The sequence below is a fragment of the Spermophilus citellus genome (assembly GCF_964194105.1).
Source record: "Spermophilus citellus genome assembly, chromosome: 11".
Lineage (NCBI taxonomy): Eukaryota > Metazoa > Chordata > Mammalia > Rodentia > Sciuridae > Spermophilus > Spermophilus citellus.
This window is the reverse complement of record NC_138192.1, coordinates 34,318,294-34,339,305: the sequence shown is the minus strand read 5'-3', so window position 1 is coordinate 34,339,305 and position 21,012 is coordinate 34,318,294.

Below are 21,012 nucleotides of genomic sequence, written 5' to 3'. Positions count from 1 at the left end.
AGAAATTGTCACGAAGCCCAAGCCTATGGTTTGTGATGAGGTCACTTGTTATCTGCACTGCTGCCTAAATAAGGACTTTTCATATCCTTGTCACTTGTCCTTCTGTGCCAGGCTCTTCCTGCTAAGTGAGTTCAGGCTGTTCTATGTTTCTGGCCTTGACATCTGCCTCTCACTGACTATTGTCTCTGTCTTTCTTTTTCCCATTTCCTGTGTAATACAGGGTCGTGGGTGTGCTGAAGGATTCTTGTCTAGTGCATCCAAAGGATGAAGTATGTAGACAATGGAGGGTGAAAATTCAGCAGCGGATTTATTCGAATCAAGGAAAGCACTCACAGCATGGGAGGGATTCCAAAGAGGGTACCATTAGTAGCTCTTTGTCTAGGGGTTTTTATGCTGTTTGGATGAGGAACTAACCTTTCATTGGAAAGTCTCTCTGGAGATCTTTTTCTGACTCAATTGAAGGTACTCAATTTTAATTTTTTATTCTCACAATGGGATGGTTCAGTGTCTTTGTTAACCTGATTTTGTCCTGTCATTATTCCTTAAAACAAGAATTGCCTGGGTTCAATACAACTCTTAAGGGTTGACTAATGTTAGGGTAGTCTGGAGCAATAACAGAGAGTATGGATATCCAAGCATAAATGTGCCTTCCATTCAGGTTCCAAAAAACAAAACAAAACAAAACAACAACAACAACAAAAACGACTATGAAAAAACAGGCTTTAGTTTAGGGTTTTAACCTGGGATGGTGGGATCCCATTCTCTGAGGTCCCCATTTCTATCTCCTGTCTCACCTGCATGAACCTGCTCTTTTCTCTTGAGCTGTTCAAATCTTACCTCTTTGTTAGGGTCCACACCCACTCAACCTTCCTTTAAGAAGTTGATGTTTGTAAATGACTGGAGCCTACCCTCATGCTCTGCCCTGCCCAGTGGGCCTCCTCCACACGGGAATGCTTCTCAGGTTTGGCCACTAAGGCTCCAGTGTTATCTTCCATTCAGCAGGAGAACCTTCTTTTAGCCTCTCTCCTCATGGTGGCAACAACCATGATATGATGGCATGTCATCCCTCAATATGTCAGTGGCCTGTGGTGATCACTTGTGGGACCCAGGTATGAGAAGAGGGAGATGGAGGGTGGGAACAACCTACAGTGGACCCTTACAAAGACCTCAGTGTGGTGCATGTCATTTCATTTAGACTCTGTGATAACCTTATTCACTAAACAAGGAAGTTCAAATTAAAACTAAAATGGATATCACTTCACCCCAGTTAGAATTACTATCATCAAAACATAAAAACATAACAAATCTGGTGAGGATGTGGAGAAAGGAGAAGACTTATACACCGTTGGTGAGAATGTAAATTAGTGCAGCCATTATGGAAAACAGTATGGAGGTTCCCCAAAAACTTAAAAATAGAACTACCATATAATCATGGGTATATGTGCAAAGAAAATGAAATCAGTGTGTCAAAAAGACATTTGCACTCCCATTTTTGTTTGAGCACGATTCACAATACCAATACACAGAATCAACACGGGAATGCTTCTCAGGTTTGGCCACTAAGGCTCCAGAGTTATTTTCCATTCAGCAGGAGAACCTTCTATCAACCTAAATGTCCATCAATTGATGAATAGATAGGTGGTACATGTACAGTGGAATGCTGCTTAGTCATAAAAAGCAACAATTTTTTTAAAGTTTTTTTTTTAAGAATGATAGGATTTGTGACAAATCTTGTCATTTGCCCCAACCTGGGTGAGCCTGGAAGGCATCGTTAAGTGAAATAAACCAGGCGCAGAAGACAAATATAGCATGATCTCACTTATATGTGGGATCTAAGAGTTGCTCTCTTGGAAGTGGAGAGTAAATGGAAGTTACTAGAGGCTGTGGAGAGTACCAGGGAGGATGGAGGGAGGTTGGACAATAAGTACAGTGCTGTGGTGAGACAAAAACAATAAATTTAGTCATTCTCTTGCACAGCAGTGTGGCTATGGCTAATAATTATGCATTGTATATTTCAAAATGGCTAGAAGTGAAGATTTTGAATTGTTCTCACCACAAAGAAATGATAAATGTTTAAGAAGGTGGATATGCTAATTACCCTAGTTTGATCATTATGCAACAAACACACCTATGTAGAAGAAACACGTAGTACCCCCTAACCATGAACAATTATTATATATCAACCAAAATTATAAATAAGACACAGAAATTAATTTGAGCATGAATTCTAAAAACAGAAACTGCAATGCAGATTCTTTCCAGACCTATTGTATCAGAAACTCTGGGAGGTGAGGCTAGAAATCTGTTTTTGAAAGTCCAAGTGAGTCTGATGTGTTCCTAGAAACCTACCCACAAGCAATGCTTCCAAACAGGACACAAGAGCTAATGTGGTTTCTTACCTACCTCTTCTCTTCCTCCTCTCAATTCCAACCACTCAGGAGGGAAGACCTCCAAACTGGCCCCTCCTGTTTACTTCTCTTAGCAGCAGTAATTGGCTTCTGATCAGAGCCCCCCTGGTTGTTCAAACTCTTTCATGTCTCTGTCTCATTAGGTTCTGCCCCCAGCTCCCTAGAGATGGTGTTTCCGTTCCCACCCTTAAGAAGATGCAGAGATAGAGCTCATGGATGTTAAATGATCGATCACCCAGAGCCACCACTGCAGAATGTGGAGAACATGCAATCCACACATTTACTTCAAGTCTGGGAATACTGAGGCCCAGTGAGGGGCTCTTTCTGCAGGTGAAGTATATAACTGATGCTATAGCAAGTATATTCACAGCAAAATCAAGGTAGAGTCCGCAAAATTTCTAGATATTCTCTAAACCTAAAAAAGCATGTGCATTATCTCAGCAGTTTGGGAGGTTGAGGAAGGAGGATTTTATGTTCAAGGTCCTCCTCAGCAATTTTGAAAGGCCCTAAGCAACTTAATAAGACCCTGTCTCAAAAAATTAAAAAGGGAGGGGTGGTCCTGAAGATGTGTCTTAATGGTTAAATGCCTCTTCATTCAATCCCTGGAATAATAATAATACTAATACTTTTAATAAATGTGTTTTCTGATAATCTATGTTTGATCTTAGGCCACTCATGCCCATAGCTATAATTATGAAACTCTGTCTAAGCTCTAAGCTCTATGAGCTGATGAACAGGCTGAATGGTCTCTGAGTTCCTTGCTGGGGAGGGAAGATCCTGAGCTGGGAGTGATACACACTTGGGCACCCCTGGACATTCTTGGCCTATTAGGGTAATACTGTGAGGGTAGCAGGATCACCCCAGTGATAGTTCCTGATCTTGACAATGGAGTGAGGGTCTTGGTTGACCAGTTAGCTGCTTTCTCTGGTTTTTCAGGAGACTCTTCTTGGAAAAAAAAAAAAGAAAAAGAAAAAGAAAAAGAAAAGCTTCCTGTGACTCTGCAGTAAATAGTTATCACAAATTGAATTGCTCAAAAGTTACCCAAAGGCCGATCAACTCTAGGGGGCTGGAGGGAGGACCCAGTGAGACATGTATATGAAAGAACTTGGATAACCAGGGGAGTTCTGATGAGAGGTGTTACTACTGATAAGAAAAGAAAACAGGGGAATTGGGGGTCTTGCCCCTCAGTAGTTGGAAGTGAGGTGGGGGAAAGAGCTGGCAAGAATCTACCTTTGCTTTTGCAAAGCCATGTGAAAGCCCCAGAGGCCACAGCTGGCCTGTGAGCAGGTTTCACTTAATGTGGAAACAGCTCCAGGTGCAGGGCTGTGTGGTGGGGCACCAACTGGGACAGCCTTTTATTATATCATCTTGAATATTATGCTCCAGATAATCTGACTGCTTGCTCAGCATAAATACAGTGAAATCTCATTGCATCTTTTTATTGAGATGAAATTTATATCCTGTGAGCTGCATAGATCATAATTGTGTAAGCTGCCGAGTTGTGACAAATGCACACACTTCAATCAAGATAAAGAACAATTTAATCATTCTGGAAAGTTTGCTCCTGCCCCCTTCTAATCACTCCTCACCTGTCAGAGACAGCCATTCTTCTGATTTCTATCACCATAAATTAATTTCGCTTATTCTTGAACTTCATCTAAGTAAATGGTAGCTACAGTATATGCTCTTCTGTGTCTAGTTTCTTTCATTATTAAAATGTTTTTGACAGTTCTCCATATTGTTGCCTATATCTATACCACAACTTACAAAAAGATCTCTTCCCTTGTCAACAGACTAATTATTTCCTGTTTTTTTGAATATTATAATTAAAACTTCTGTGAATACCTCTTTACAGGTCTTTTTATGAACATATATTTTCTTTTCTTTTTGGTAAACCTCTAGGGTGGAATTGCAGGATCACAGAGTAGGTATAGGTACAGAGAAGTTACCAGAGAGAATTACAAATGCTTGCGTCATTGCATATTCCCACTGGCAAAGCGTGAGAATTCCCTGTGTCCATGTCTGCACCAGTCTTGCCAGTCTCTGCTGTGGACTAAATGACTATGTACCCCCAGATTCATATGTTAAGGCTGCAAGACCCAATGTGATAGTATTTGGAGTGGGGATTTTGAGGTAACTAGGTCATAAGAGTGAAGCCTTCATAAATGGAATTAGTGCCTTATAATAAAAGTCACAGGAGAGGTGATCTCCTCTTAAGCTATGTGAAGGTGCATCTAGAATGCAGTCTTCTGAAAACCAGGATGAGAGCCCTCACGACACCTGATCTGCCAGCACTTTGATCTTGGACTTTCCAGCCTCCACAGTTGTGCTAAATAAATGTCTGTCACTTAAGCCTTCTAGAACCTGAAGCTTGCTTTGATAGTCTTTTAAATTTTAGCTATTTTAATGGGTAGTATTTCATTGTGGTTTTAATTTTCTTAACCTTGAATACGAATGACCTTGAGCATTTTAATGTCTTTATTGACAATTTGTATATATCTTCTTTTGTGAAACATATGCCTGAGTCTTTTGACTTTTTTTTTTTTTTGTAAATTGAGTTGTTTAGCTGTGTATTATTGATTTGTAGAGTTTTAACAAATAGGTATTCTGGATACAAACACTTTATAAGAAATATGTATCTTGTGAATATTTTTTCTAATCTTTGGCTTGCTCTTTCATTTTCCAAATACTGTCTTTGGATAAGCAAAATTTTAAAACTTTGGTGACGTCCCAATTTATCCTTCTGTGTAGTTAGGGATTTGTGTGTTGTTTCTAAAATATTTTTGCCTACCCCAAAGCTGGAAAGATATTGTCCTGTATTTTCTTTTCTATAAGTGTCATAGTTCAGTGTATTTGTTTAGGTGTGTGATCTATCTTGAATTAATGTGTGTGTGTGTGTGTGTGTGTGTGTGTGTGTTGGTAGTGTGAAGAAGAGAAAATAAATTTCCCCCATGTTTACAGAGAAACACTGGCCCTACTTTTTAAAAATAGTTTTTAATCAAAATTTTTTGGTATATTTGACAAAAGTCAATTGACTACGTACAAATAATTTGTGGGCATAAATGTGTTCATAATGTTCTGTTATTTTACTTTTAAGATATGAAGGATCTGTACTTCCGGTCTTTCATTTTTGACATCTTAACATTTTTGTTTTCTCTTCATTTGAACTTTCTGTCTAGATGTTTATCAATTTTAATTTTTAAAAAATAAGTAGCTTTTGGCTTTAACATTTTTCTGTTCATTTTTTTAATTCATTGAGTTCTGTTTTTATGTATATAATTTCCTTTCTTTATTTTTATTGGTTGTTCACAACATTACAAAGCTCTTGACATATCATATTTCATACATTAGAATCAAGTGGGTTATGAACTCCCATTTTTACCCCAAATACAGATTGCAGAATCACATCGGTTACACATCACATTTTTACATACTGCCATATTAGTGACTGTTGTATTCTGCTACATTTCCTATCCTCTACTATCCCCCCTCCCCTCCCCTCCCATCTTCTCTCTCTGCCCCATCTACTGTAATTCATTTCCCTCCATGTTTGTTATCCCATTTCCCTCATAACCTCTTATATGTAATTTTGTATAACAATGAGGGTCTCCCTTCATTTCCATGTGATTTCCCTTTTTTTCTCCCTTTCCCTCCCACCTCATGTCTCTGTTTAATGTTAATCTTTTCTTCCTGCTCTTCCTCCCTGTTCTGTTCATAGTTGCTCTCATTATATCAAAGAAGACATTTGGTATTTGTTTTTTAGGGATTGGCTAGCTTCACTAGGCATAATCTGCTCTAGTGCCATCCATTTCCCTGCAAATTCCGTGATTTTGTCATTTTTTAGTGCTGCGTAATACTCCATGGTGTATAAATGCCACATTTTTTTTATCCATTCATCTATTGAAGGGCATCTGGGTTGATTCCACAGTCTAGCTATTGTGAATTGTGCTGCTATGAACATCGATGTGGCAGTATCCCTGTAGTGTGCTCTTTTAAGGTCTTCAGGAAATAGTCCGAGAAGGGCAATAGCTGGGTCAAATGGTGGTTCCATTCCCAGCTTTCCCAGGAATCTCCATACTGCTTTTCAAATTGGCCGCACCCGTTTGCAGTCCCACCAGCAGTGTACAAGAGTACCCTTTTCCCCACATCCTCACCAGCACTCATTGTTGTTTGACTTCATCATGGCTGCCAATCTTACTGGGGTGAGGTGGTATCTTAGGGTGGTTTTGATTTGCATTTCCTTGACTGCTAGAGATGGTGAGCATTTTTTTCATGTACTTGTTGATTGATTGTATGTCCTCCTCTGTGAAGTGTTTGTTCATGTCCTTGGCCCATTTGTTGATTGGGTTATTTGTTTTCTTATTGTCTAATTTTTTGAGTTCTTTGTATACTCTGGATATTAGGGCTCTATCTGAAGTGTGAGGAGTAAAAATTTGTTCCCAGGATGTAGGCTCCCTATTTACCTCTCTTATTGTTTCTCTTGCTGAGAAAAAACTTTTCAGTTTAAGAAAGTCCCATTTGTTGATTCTTGTTCTTAACTCTTGTGCTATGGGTGTCCTATTAAGGAATTTGGAGCCCGACCCCACAATATGTAGATCAGAGCCAACTTTTTCTTCTATCAGACGGAGAGTCTCTGATTTGATATCTAGCTCCTTGATCCACTTTGAGTTGACTTTTGGACATGGCGAGAGAAAGGGATTCAGTTTCATTTTGTTGCATATGGATTTCCAGTTTTCCCAACACCATTTGTTGAAGATGCTATCCTTTCTCCATTGCATGTTTTTAGCTCCTTTATCAAATATAAGATAGTTGTAGCTTTGTGGATTAGTCTCTGTGTCCTCTATTCTGTACCATTGGTCCACCTGCCTGTTCTGGTACCAGTACCATGCTGTTTTTATTACTATTGCTCTGTAATATAGTTTGAAATCTGGTATCGCTATACCACCTGATTCACACTTCCTGCTTAGCATTGTTTTTGCTATTCTGGGTCTTTTATTTTTCCATATGAATTTCATGATTGTTTTATCTATTTCTACAAGAAATGCCATTGGGATTTTGATTGGCATTGCATTAAACCTATAGAGAACTTTTCGTAATATCGCCATTTTGATGATGTTAGTTCTGCCTATCCATGAACAAGGTATATTTTTCCATCTTCTAAGATCCTCTTCTATTTCTCTCTTTAGGGTTCTGTAGTTTTCATTGTATAGGTCTTTCACCTCTTTTGTTAGGTTGATTCCCAAGTATTTTATTTTTTTTTGAGGATATTGTGAATGGAGTGTTTTTCCTCATTTCCATTTCAGAAGTTTTGTCGCTGATATACAGAAATGCCTTTGATTTATGTGTGTTGATTTTATATCCTGCAACTTTGCTGAATTCATTTATTAGTTCTAGTAGTTTCTTTGTAGACCCTTTTGGGTCTTCTAGGTATAGAATCATGTCATCCGCAAATAGTGATAATTTAAGTTCTTCTTTTCCTATTTTTATGCCTTTAATTTCTTTCGTCTGTCTAATTGCTCTGGCCAGTGTTTCGAGAACTATATTGAATAGAAGTGGTGATAGGGGGCATCCCTGTCTTGTTCCAGATTTTAGAGGGAATGCCTTCAATTTTTCTCCATTCAGAATGATGCTAGCCTGAGGCTTAGCATAGATAGCTTTTACAATGTCGAGGTAAGTTCCTGTTATCCCTAGTTTTTCTAATGTTTTGAACATAAAGAGATGCTGTACTTTGTCGAATGCTTTCTCTGCGTCTATCGAGATGATCATATGGTTCTTATCTTTAAGTCTATTGATGTGGTGAATAACATTTATTGATTTCCGTATATTGAACCATCATTGCATCCCAGGGATGAATCCTACTTGATCATGGTGCACAATTTTTTTGATGTGCCTTTGTATCTGATTCACCAGAATTTTATTGAGGATTTTTGCATCTAGGTTCATCAGAGATATTGGTCTGTAGTTTTCTTTCTTTGAGGTGTCTTTGTCTGGTTTCGGAATCAGGGTGATGTTGGCCTCATAGAATGAATTTGGCAGATCTCCCTCTTTTTCTATTTCCTGAAATAACTTGAAAAGTATTGGTATTAATTCTTCTTTAAAGGTTTTGTAAAACTCCGCTGTATACCCATCCGGTCCTGGGCTTTTCTTGGTTGGAAATCTTTTGATTGCTTCTTCTATTTCATCTATTGATATTGGTCTGTTTAAGTTGTGAGTATCCTCCTGACTCAGTCTGGGCAAATCATATGACTTAAGGAATTTATCGATATCTTCACTATCTTCTATTTTATTGGAATATAGGGTTTCAAAATAATTTTTAATTGTCTTCTGTATTTCTGTAGGATCTGTTTTAATATTGCCTTTTTCATCCCGTATGTTAGTAATTTGAGTTCTCTCTCTTCTTCTCTTCGTTAGTATGGCTAGGGGTCTGTCGATCTTATTTATTTTTTCAAAGAACCAACTTTTTGTTTTGTTAATTTTTTCAATAGTTTCTTTTGTTTCAATTTCATTGATTTCTGCTCTGATTTTAATTAATTCTTGCCTTCTGCTACATTTGCTGTTGTTTTGCTCTTCCTTTTCTAGGGCTTTGAGATGAAGTGTGAGCTCATTTATTTGTTGGTTTTTCCTTTTTTTGAGGAATGACCTCCAGGCGATGAATTTCCCTCTTAAAACTGCTCTTATTGTGTCCCATAGATTCCGATATGTTGTGTCTGTATTTTCATTTATCTCTAAGAATTTTTTGATTTCCTCCTTTATGTCTTCTGTAACCCATTGATCATTCAGTAACGTATTGTTCATTGTCCATGTGATGTAGGATTTTTCCTTCCTTGTTTTATCATTGATTTCCAGTTTCATTCCATTATGATCTGATGAAGTGCATGGTATTATCTCCACCCCTTTGTATTTACTGAGGGTTGCCCTATGGCATAATATATGGTCTATTTTTGAGAAGGATCCATGTGCTGCTGAGAAAAAAGTATATCCATTTGATGATGGTTGATATATTCTATATATGTCAGTTAAGTCTAGGTTATTGATTGTGATATTGAAGTCAATAGTTTCTTTATTCAACTTTTGTTTGGAGGATCTGTCCAATGGTGAGAGAGGTGTGTTGAAGTCACCCATGATTATTGTGTTGTGGTCTATTTGATTCTTGAACTTGAGGAGAGTTTGTTTTATGAACGTCGCAGCACCATTATTTGGTGCGTAAATATTGATAATTGTTATGTCTTGTTGGTGAATGGTTCCTTTTAACAGTATATAATGTCCTTCCTTATCCCTTTTGATTAGCTTAGTCTTGAAGTCGATTTTATTCGATATGAGAATGGCCACCCCTGCTTGCTTACGAGGACCGTGTGCATGGTATATTTTTTCCCAACCTTTTACCTTCAGCCTGTGTATGTCTTTTCCAATCAGATGTGTCTCCTGGAGGCAGCATATTGTTGGATTTGTTTTTTTAATCCATGATACCAGCCTATGTCGCTTTATTGGAGAGTTTAAGCCATTAACGTTTAGAGTTACTATTGATATATGGTTTGTACTTCCTGCCATGTTTGATTATTTATCTCTTTTTTTTTCTAATTTAGTTTGTTTCTCCATGATTAGCTTTCCCCCCGTCCTCTGTCTTTACCGAGGCACTTCCCGCTGATGGTTTTGGTTATTGTTTTTCATTTCTTCCTCGAGTAGAGTTTTGCTCAAGACGCTTTGCAATGCTGGTTTTCTGGCTACAAATTCTTTTAGCTTTTGTTTATCATGAAAGATTTTTATTTTGTTGTCATATCTGAAGCTTAATTTTGCTGGATACAGAATTCTTGCTTGGCATCCATTGTCTTTCAGTGTTTGAAATACGTTGTTCCAGGATCTTCTCGCTTTCAGCGTCTGTGATGAAAAATCTGTTGTTAACCTTATTGGTTTACCCCTAAATGTAATCTGCCTCTTTTCTCTTGTAGCTTTTAATATTTTCTCTTTGTTCTGTATATTGGATATCTTCATAACAATGTGTCTTGGCGTTGGTCTACTGTGATTTTGTGTGCTCGGTGTCCTGTATGCATTCACAATTTGTATATCTGTTTCCTTTTTTATTTCTGGAAAGTTTTCTGTAATTATTTCATTCAGCAAGTTACTCATTCCCTTGGCATGAATCTCTGTGCCTTCCTCTATCCCGATGACTCGTAAGTTTGGTTTTTTAAGTTATCCCAAATCTCTTGGATGTTTTTCTCGTGATTTTTTACCAGCCTATCTGAGTTGTCTAGACTCTTTTCAAGATGATATATTTTGTCTTCATTATCTGACGTTCTGGCTTCTACTTGCTCCACTCTGTTAGTGATACTCTCGATTGGGTTTTTAATTTGGTTTATCGTTTCCTTCATTTCTAGAATTATTGTTTGATTTTTTTATAATCTCTACCTCCTGATAAAGATGCTTAACTTCTTCTTTTATCTGTTTATGTAATTCATTTTCAATGTGATCTTTAAGGTTCCTTTCCATCTGTCTAATGTGTTCCTTGAGTTCTTTATATGGCCATTTTTCTGATGACTCCAGGTCCTCCTGAATATTTAGGCTGTCCTTCATTGTTTGTACTCCTTTTCTTCCTTGCTTTTTTATGCTCATGATACTTCTTGTTCTGTTTGACTGCTGAGTTACTGTTTACTCTTATAAATTTATTTGATGCTTGGGAGGAGAGGTATTAGAAGGGAAGGGAAGAAGTCACTAAAGAGAGTGAGTGTAGGCAGGTAGAATTCAAGAAAGGGGGAATAAGAAAATTGAAAAGAAATGAAAAGACAAAAGAAAAAAAGTGAAAAGAAAGAAAGAAAAAACAAAAAAATAAAAATTTAAAACCAAAAAAATTATAATGATAATAAACAAATGGAAATTATAGTTTAAAAATAATAGTAATAATAATAGAATAAAAAGAAATAAAAAAATGAAACCATTAATAAGAAAGTTGAAGAACAACAACAACATCAACAACAAAAAGTGAAAATAAAATTAAAAAAATACCAATAATAATCATTAAAAAAAAATAATAAATGCAGTCATAGAGCTCAATTAACTTCTCTTCTAGTAGGTGGAGCTATGCCCACTGGGCCAGGCTTCTCTTCTTGATTGGTGGCAACCAATCACTGTGCCTCAGCTCTTCTTCCCAGACTGTGCAGGTCTCCAATCCTGAGTGCCTAGGGCCTTCTCTTGTGGTTCCTCAAGCCAGGCCCCGTTCACCTGTGACGCTCACCACAATACTGGCTACACACCAGGTCTGCTGCTCCTGGGAGCCCTGTTTCCATGGATGCCTCGGCACACCCTTTCTGTTTGCCTCCCTCAGACCCTAAGTTTGTAGGGCTTGGGGCTGAGGACCCCCAGCGAATTTGTTTGCCCTCAGGTAGCAACTCCCCTTGTAGCTGGTGCAAGGGACCTCTGTTGTTAGCAGAGGGATACCCTGGGTCTGACTGTCGTGCTCAGTTGGCTTTTACCTCTGTGAGTTCAGGTGGGCCGACTAGTTATTTCAACGGGATCATTAGTGCTGAGTCACAAGAAGCAGGCGAACCAGAACTAGAATACAGCCCAATCCGGGCTCGGTGTGTTCTGAGAGGGGCAGACTGTTCGCCCGGGATCCCCTTCAGCTCAACAGTGCCTAGTGGTCCTGAGAGAACAGTATTTTGACAGTTTACTTCTCCCTATGCTCGTGCAGCTGAAGGGGTTAGAGACTTGATCTCTCCGCATCCGCCGCCATGTTGGATCACTTAGATTTTAAATTGTCACTCATCTTGTCAGCTGTTCCATTTGACTCGGCAGCTCACTTGCACGTTGAAGAGTCTGCTCTATGGTGCTCTGCGGGAAGCGGCAGCGGCGGCAGTGGCGGCGCGGTGGCGGCCCAGCTGTGGCCTTCGGGACCCCCGGGGAGGGGGTGCGGGCTGGGGGAGAGGAGGCAGCGCCTCAGGGCCGCGCGGGCTGGGTACTGGATACGCGGGAGAGCGGGCGGGGTGGGGGAAAGAAATTGAGATCTAGATTTAGGGACTGAGTGTGGGAGGAGAGACGGCGAGGGAGAAGCAAAGCAGAAAGGCGGAGAGGAGAAGGAGAAGGGGCCGAGGGAGCTGGGCAGCTCGGGGGCTGCAGCCTTACTGCTCGCGCTGAAGTCGTGATGGACTCACTCCATCTTGGCTGGAGTCGTGGCGGATTCACTCCACCTAGGCCCCTTTCTTGACACGGTGCTGAGTCTTTGTCGACAGATCTCCTTTAATGATCTTTACTTCATCTTTTAAGACGCGGCAATATACGCTGCGGGCGCGGCGGCGCGGAGCATGGAGCGGCTTACTCACTTCCCGCCGCCATCTTCCTCACTGCTAGTGTTTTTGCAAAACTATTACTTGCCTTCTCCAATACACAAATATTTTAATCTTTGTTGAGATATTGAGAATCTCAGTGGAGAGGAGGAAAGTTGAGGCAGCTCACATGCAATCGTCCTCATGGTCTCTAATTTCCTTTCTTATACTTATGTTTCAATTTACTTCCACTGATTTTTTTTTCAATTTGGGCGCTTTGATCACTGAAATTATACTCTTTCTCTTTTCTAATTAAATTCTCAATTTCTCTTTGAGCCTTGTTTTTGCCATATCCTATAAGGACATTCACTCATTATGCTGATGTTTTCTTTGTATTTTTAAGTATATACTATATTAACTGTTTTAAAGTTTGTCTGCCAAGTCCATTGTCTTTTGTCACTTGGGATCTGCTTCTATTGACTTTAATGTGTTTTTATTATGACAGAGATTTTTCTGGCTTCCTTGAAAGCTTGTTAATGTTGGCTGTGAGTTAGACTTTGTGATGATACAAGAGGGTATTTGGATTATGTTTTCTTCCTTAGTTGAGATGAGTACAATGATTTTTGACCATTAGTCACTATGATGAACCTAGGAATAAGGAATAGGAATAGTAGGACTAATATGACTAATCAAGACTTTTATGTGTTGACATTTAACCTTAGGATGAGCAGGAATAATCACACAGAAATTGAAAATAAAATCTGCTAGAAGAAACAGTATACGAGATCAATACCTGGTATCATTGATTTTTGGTAGCTGTACTTTGAAATATGATTAGCTTTTTTATTATTACTTTATAGAAATTTTAAAAAGTCATTTAACTTATGGTGGATTCAACAAATAATCTTTTTTTCCTGAAAATTCACTAAGAAGTGATGCTGCTCAAACCTGCACATTTTTTAAGTTTATTTGAAATGTTACAAAAGCCTGGGTGGATGATTGCAACCTTCTGCTTAAAATAAATTTGAAGTCAAAATCTTTAAGACTTTACTCTTTGGCAACGTTTTCAAACTGTGTTTCATAAAGAGTGAGAAAATCAATTTAGAGAGCTATGGCCAGCATATAAAAAGGCGATATAAAATAGAATACAATGGAAAATGCTAGATGCATTGCATGGAATAAGGGTAAATATTGTTTTGTAATTCTTTGTTTTTTGTGTGTGTTTATGTGTTTATGTGTGTGTGCTTTGAATTTTGACATAAAATGTGCATCTTAGGTTGCATTCATATAAGTTTGGAAAGCAAAAGGAAGAAGAGGCAAGGAGTTTTGGAAGCCATGCACAAATGTGAGTGGAAAAAATGGAGCATTTGAGGTTAAGTGGGCTGAGAAACTTGACCTTATAATCAGACTGTGTTTATAATAAATAACTTTAGATGTAATAGGTGGGGACCAACCAAGAAGCAGGAAGCTCAGAGAAGAGGCTGTTGGAGGAACTGGTCCTGGCCTGGAGAGAAGGGAATGCATTTGAGGGTCTCTGAGCCAGTGTAATTTGAGCACAGGATGACCAATAGGATGAGGACAAGACCCATAAAAATGAGATATCTAGAGGACTCTTGGTCCTCTGTGCATACGGGTACCATTTTCTAAATCAGAGGTTAGTGGGGTAAAGAATTGATGCTTCTGTTATTATCATGTTGAAATGGGTGCTGGAGCCCAATCAGTTTATGTAGCCCAAAGAGCAAGTGGACATACAGGGCTGGACTTCAGGGACATGGATTGTGGCCTTCACACCTTGCTGCAGGAGTCTGGAGTGTCAACACGGCTGACCCCGTCCAGGATTCAGTGAGCTGGAGAAAATGGGGAATCTCATAAATCATAGTGTAAATAAAAGTGCAATTTTTCAGGCCCTTATTTACAGTGGTTTTAGTGTGCTACATTTCCAGGGAAATATATGTTCTTGTCACCCAACTCAAGAGAAGTAAATGAATTTGAATCACATGAGTAGCTTTAAATGCCAGCTTGAAATTTAGTAAGCTACTTTCCACCTTCTTGATTCTCATCTTCTTCTTCTTCTTCTTTATTAAAAGTGAGCCATTTTTCTCTGTCTTTAGGTATATAGATTAAAATGAGGCCCATTGTGAAGAAAAAAAAGAGGAAAGATGCAGAAACAAGAAGTTCATGTTATGAGGATAAGATTTTCTTTTTTTTTCTTTCTTTTTTTTCTTTTTTTTTTTTTTTTAGTGGACCTTGAATTACTCATCCTGTAGGAGACCTGGGAAAAGTCAGATGAAGGGTAGAGTGTCTCTACCCATTCCCATGCTAGTCTCTGACCCAGAGATTGCTGAGTTTTTATGGATCACACCTGCTTGTCTGACACATTGGTCTGCAAGCTGCTTTGGGGCAAGGATCCTGTCTCTTGTTTTCTACTATAGCCTCAGCACTGAGCACTGTACCTGGAATGTAGTAGTCCTTTAAAGAGGGGTGGAATGAACAATGAATGACTCTTCAAAGAGTGGTCATAATAACTGCATTAAACACTTCAAGTGATTAGGAGCTTGGTTTGAGTCCTTTTCCTAGTTCAGTTTCCTTATCTGTAACTTGAAGGTAGTAAGATTGAGTAATAGTTATAGCCACTGTGAGGATTAAATGAGCTAATGCTTAGTACAGTGCTTGGCGTATGGTAGTGGATTAGTAATTTAAACTGCTGGATTGTTGTTTTGGTTATCTATACTCTTCGTCAAATTATGTGGGTTGATAGGTTTTCTCTCCTCTTTAGCTCCCTCATTTGTAACAGTTATAAATGGCTGACTTTTCTATTTTGGGTTGTTGTAATGATTATAAAATGATAGATTGAGGATATTGATATTGAATCTTGTTTCTTTATTGTCAAGACAACTGCGATTCAGTGAAGACAAGTAATTCAGGGAGAGTGGCAGACCTGAATGAGATACAAATGTGAAGAATTTTCTGGAAGGTTCACGTTGCTCAGAAAAATATAAAAGTATAACACAACTCTGAGTGAGTATGGACTTTGGGTTCACACAGGCCTTATTTCCTAGCTGCTCTTGTGCTAAGGAGTTTGCACTGGTCTTTTGCACTTTCTGAACCCAAGTGAGAACAGGGATTCTGACTGTGAGTCATGAAGGCTTGTGCAAAGCCTACCACAAGACAGGCATTCAGTCCACAGAAGCTCTTCCTTTTCTATAATGTGGCCAACAGGGTGAAACTAAGATAAAATGTGGGGCTGCTGGCAGCAATTTTAGGTCTCTCTTACCTTTCAGAAGGCATGTACACCTCCTGGAGAAGTTGGGGGTAACCTTGAGCATGTAGGAGATAATGGTCAAGGTTGTGGGCCAAGGGGACAGGGGAAGCTGTATCCCAGTCACAGTCTTCTTGCTTCCATCTGAGAGGTATGCACATGATGTCTGTTTTGAACTAAGAATGTCCAGATAAAGCCAGTAGGCAGGCAGGACCTTCAGAGACCTCTGTCTTAAATATCTCCATACCCTTCACATCTCACCTTCCTATAACTCTGCCCCACAGCCCACTTGGCAGTGCCTAAGGACAGCTGGCTGTTGAGCAAATTCTGAAGGTGATATAGCCTAGAATTAATAGAACCTGGGTTCAAATCCCAACTCTGCCACTTTATAGCTCAGTGATAACAGATGAGTCACTTACCCTCCCTGTGGCTTAATGATAGAACTTTTTGAAAAATACATACGACATGGAAAACAACACGTAAGCATTCAGTACTATGTGGTCAGCCTGGCCTGGTCCCAGGGTCTGCAGGTGCTGTGTTCCCTCAGGGCCAGTTTGGGCCTCATGCATGCTCTGAGTTCTGTGTTCCCCTGTTATCCTGTACTGAACAAGTGCATGAGCACAACATGGTGCAGGGATAGAAGGGGGTGCCTGATCAGGGAACTCAGGGCTGAGCTGGGAACTGGCAGCAAAGTGTCTTTGGCAGCCTGTGCGGCTCATCAACCCAAGGGTTTGGGATTTTTCCTGCCCATCTCCCACCCCACAGGGCATCTTCTCCCTAGCCCCAGGCTCTTTTCCCCTCTGAACTCATGGTATTTGCTGTTTGCTTTTAAAACTCAAGCTGATGATCTTATGAATCTCTGTACAGCCTAGAGCCAGTAGATTGGCTACCACTCTGGTTGGCTGTCTTGGGGACAGAAGCTGGAGTGGACAGTGCCAAATCAGGTCCTCATTCTGCAGTCCTGAGCTTCCATTTAGTCAGAACATTAAGCAGTGGCCATGCTCAGGAAGGCCAATCTCCACTGAGCATGCATAGATGCCAGCTGGGTTGACAGTGCTCTCACTGAGGAGTATGGCCTTACTCTGGTGATGTGACCAAGAGCTGGCTGGAAGTAGGCATGGGTCACTGTGAACACTTTCTAGGTAAATACAGCCAGGATCTGCAGCATGGGTGTTCAGTAGCATTTGTAGGATGCAGGATGGGCTTGTGGTGAGGTTACACAGCGAGGCTGTGAGGGCAGACCATGATTGATGGTCCCAGGATGGGGATGTGCCTTTGTGCCAAGTCCCACATCTTTCTCCTGGAGGAGAACTGATGAGGCTTCTCTTACTCCCTATTTCTCAGGAAAAAACCTGGGAGAAACCTCTTACTCCTATCTTAACCTCTTAAAACTCTCAGTGGGAAATCTCTCACTCTTACATGTTTCTCAGGCTGCATCACGATCCTGGTACTTCCCTAACACCTTCTTTTGACTGAGCTTACTCTCACCTGCAGATTTGATGGTTTGGGGCACTGTTATTCACTTTGGGAGTTTCTCCCTGAATCACATACAATGAAGTCCTGCCTCGAGAAGTGGGGAGGGCCTGGTTTGGAGCTCCTCATCCTCCTCACCTCCAGGTCAGCAGCAGCCCCAGATGAAAGGAGAGGTACCTGGGAGATGGCTCCAGAACTCCGTACCCATGTGTTGCAGGATAGGAGCTGTGGGTTGCGGGTGGCGGGGGAGGGGGGAACACAGAGACATCAGAACCAGGAGGCATTTAATAAGTAGTGTGACAAGGAATAAAATACCTATTAATAAGGTACTTTGCAGACTTGATTCTAGCCCCATTAAACTTTTCTTTACCTTATTTCACACTCCATTTCCAAAGCACCCTCTCCTTCTCCCTGTATCTTTTAATGGTTGCAGCAAACCTGGGCCCTGATGAAGTTTGGCAGTTGAGATTTAAGGCAGTGTCTGGCTGAAGTGCACAGAAGCACGCATGTATGGGAGAATCCTCTGGGTGGCTGGAGACATAAATCCAGACTCCAGACTGTCCAATTGATTCAGCGAGGCAGGGCGCGGAGAGCTGTGAGCACCGCGGGGCTAGGAGGGCCATGACTAATGGTGCCACAGGCGTTCCCAGGGTCGAATGTCCAAGGCAGGTGGCCACTGAAGTGAGGGGTCCCTCACCCCCACCCTGGAGTCCTTCATTCACGTACGCATTAATGAACATTCACTGGGGCTGTGTCTACTCTATTTCAGGAGTGTTTTAATATTCAGCTTCCTAACCCTGACAGATGGGAGTTATCACCATTTTTACAGATGAAGAAGCTAAAGGAAGTGCATTGGGTTGCCTGAACTCACACAACTAATACCTGAGGCCAGATATTAGCCAGTAAAGGTATTTGTTCCTGGTTTTGCACTCTGACTTCACATGGGAATGTCCTTCAACAGTAAACTTGGTCCAGAGATCTGGGCAGATGGTTCTGTAAGGTCCCCAAGCCTGAGTCAGCTGCAGCTTTAGCAATAAAGTGACCCGCCCCTCGAGCTCCACTTCAGAGCATAAATGACAGGGGCAGCCCAGATGTCAGCTGGGGTCTCACCACCTTTGAGATCAAAGTCGGATTGCCTCAATCCCTCAACTCCAGGACTCCCCAGGACTTCTGTGGTTTCCTTGGGTCTTACTTTATCTTGGCTCCTTCTGACCTGGATCCTTTGTCCTTGAAGATTGCCTCTGCATGACCCTGCTGTGGACAGGGAAGAAATGTCACTCCCTTCTGAGTTCTACAGAAGGGTCCATGGGCTCACAACATTTGGGAGCAAAGTAGACTTCATTAGAGGTTGACATAGAGAAGGCAGGAGGGAGCTTCATCACAACCCCCAGAGAATTATATAAACATCTCCCTGGTCGCTTCTGTTCCTTATATCCTGGTGGCCTACCTTAACTCTTCCTCTTAACACCAAGGGCATCTCCTAATGGCATGTTGCCCTGTAGAACCAGCCTCCTCTTCTCTCTTCTGCTCTCTCCTCCCACCACAGAGAACCATCAGCAGGAGGTTCTCTGCCCTCCAGCCTTCAGGGCCCACCCACGGTACAGCCCATTCCCCTGAGAAGAGTGCAGCCAGGGTGGTAAATCACTGAGGACATCTCTCCTATAGAGTATGCCTAGACTGGGAGTCAAAACCAGATTTTCCCTTTCGAGGACAAGATTTCTACCCAGCCCTGGCTCATTTTTCAGTCTCTTTCTTCCCAGCTGAACCCACTCTCCCAGGCCCCACAGAGCCAGCGACTCTTGGGACCACCTCAGCCATGGTTCTCACCACTCCCCAAATGGTTGTCCTGAGGGAGAGAGGAAGAAGCAGGCCTGGTGTGAGGTGGGGTAGAGATTGTAGGTAACAAGGTCCTGAGGTGGTGGAGAGTCCCATGGTCCTCCACTGGGCACCACTTCTGTTTTGTCTTTCTCACTGTCATTCATTAGGCACCCGTGGGAAGGGCTGGAGCTACTCTTCCTGAGAGCTGCGTGTCACAGGAGGGGGACCTCCTGCCAGCACAGAAGCACATCCATCCCCTCATTGGCTCCATATTGAGTCAGCCTTGCAGGGTGGCTGTATCTGGAGACAAGAGGCTGCCATTTCTCATCTCCTTAATCCCTGTCGAGACCCAGACACCCCTCTCTGTGTGTCCCAGGACTGATGGGTGGTCTCCACAGAAGATGGGATGACGATGGTGAGGATGATGGGCATGAGTTAATTAATGCTTGCTATGTGCTAACACTTTTATTTTATTTAATCCTCACCACAGTTTTGCAGGAGAGACCCCAGTGGTAGCACTTAATAGTGAGGAAGCTGAGGCCCAGGGAGTTGCGGGGAGTTTCCTTAGAATCTAAGTGAATAAGGTAGTTTTGGGTTCCATGATATTTTTTGTCTTAATAACCCCTTCTGTGTCAGTTACTCTTACATGTAGTCACATCTTCTAAGATTTCTATTACTTTATTGCCAATCCATTTTTTTTCGGTGCCAGTTTCATAGTATACCCTAAACTATCATTCACTCCATTCTAGACCATTCCATCTGAATTATCCCATTCCACCCATGTTTTTCCAGGCGGCCAAATTTAACACCTCCATTCCATATCAACTCACTCAACACTTTTCTGATATCACTCATGCCACCTCACAGTAGCTCATTATAGGATTCACTTCAAACTATTCAATCCCCTCATGCTGTTCGTTGGATCCATTTCATCACTCTGAATACAGTCTTGAGTATGTGCCAGTAGTGATCACAACAGGAAATTCAAGAGAGGCTCACCATGTCCTGTTGGGTGAGAGCCACTTAGGGGGTGACCTCCATGATCTGTGAGGCTGGCGCTAATTATGGAGCTCAGGGCCTAAGAGTGGGTATTCCTAGGAGAAGTGAGAGTGACTAGGGTATCCTCAAATGCAAAGAATAATTTTGTTATTCCATTGTTTACTATTTCTATACTTTAAGAACAATTTTAATGTTTCATTATGAAAAATTTCAAACATATAGACTAGTAATCCTCATGTACTCATTACACTTAACTAATCTTTTCATCCATTCCTCCTTGGCTATTATAATAGGTTCCATGTCATATTATTTCAGCAATAATCGCTTCCATATGTATGTGTAATTTTAAGTATAGCTACAATACCAAAATATCAAAACATCAAAATAAATCATTGCTTTTAATTTTAGAACGTGTTCTGATTTCTTTGGTTGTTCCCAAATTATATTTTCATAGTTAATCAATTTGAATCAGAGTCCAAACAAGGGCCACCAATTTCATTGGGTTGCTTTGTCTCTTTTAATCTCTCTGATTCCTTCTTTGTGCCTGTTTTAGATGTCTTTTTTATTGCAGTGACAAAAAGACCCGACAAGCACAATTTTAGAGGAGGAAAAGTTTGTCACTCAGGGTTTCAGAGGTATTAGTTCATAGAAGACCAGCTCCATTGCTCTGTGCCTGAGTGAGACAGAACATGAAGATGGAAAGGTGTGGAGGAGGAAACCACTCAGGACACGTCACTAGGAAGAAGAGAGAGACTTCTGTCACCAAGGACAAAATATATACCCCAAAGGTACTCCCCCCTCC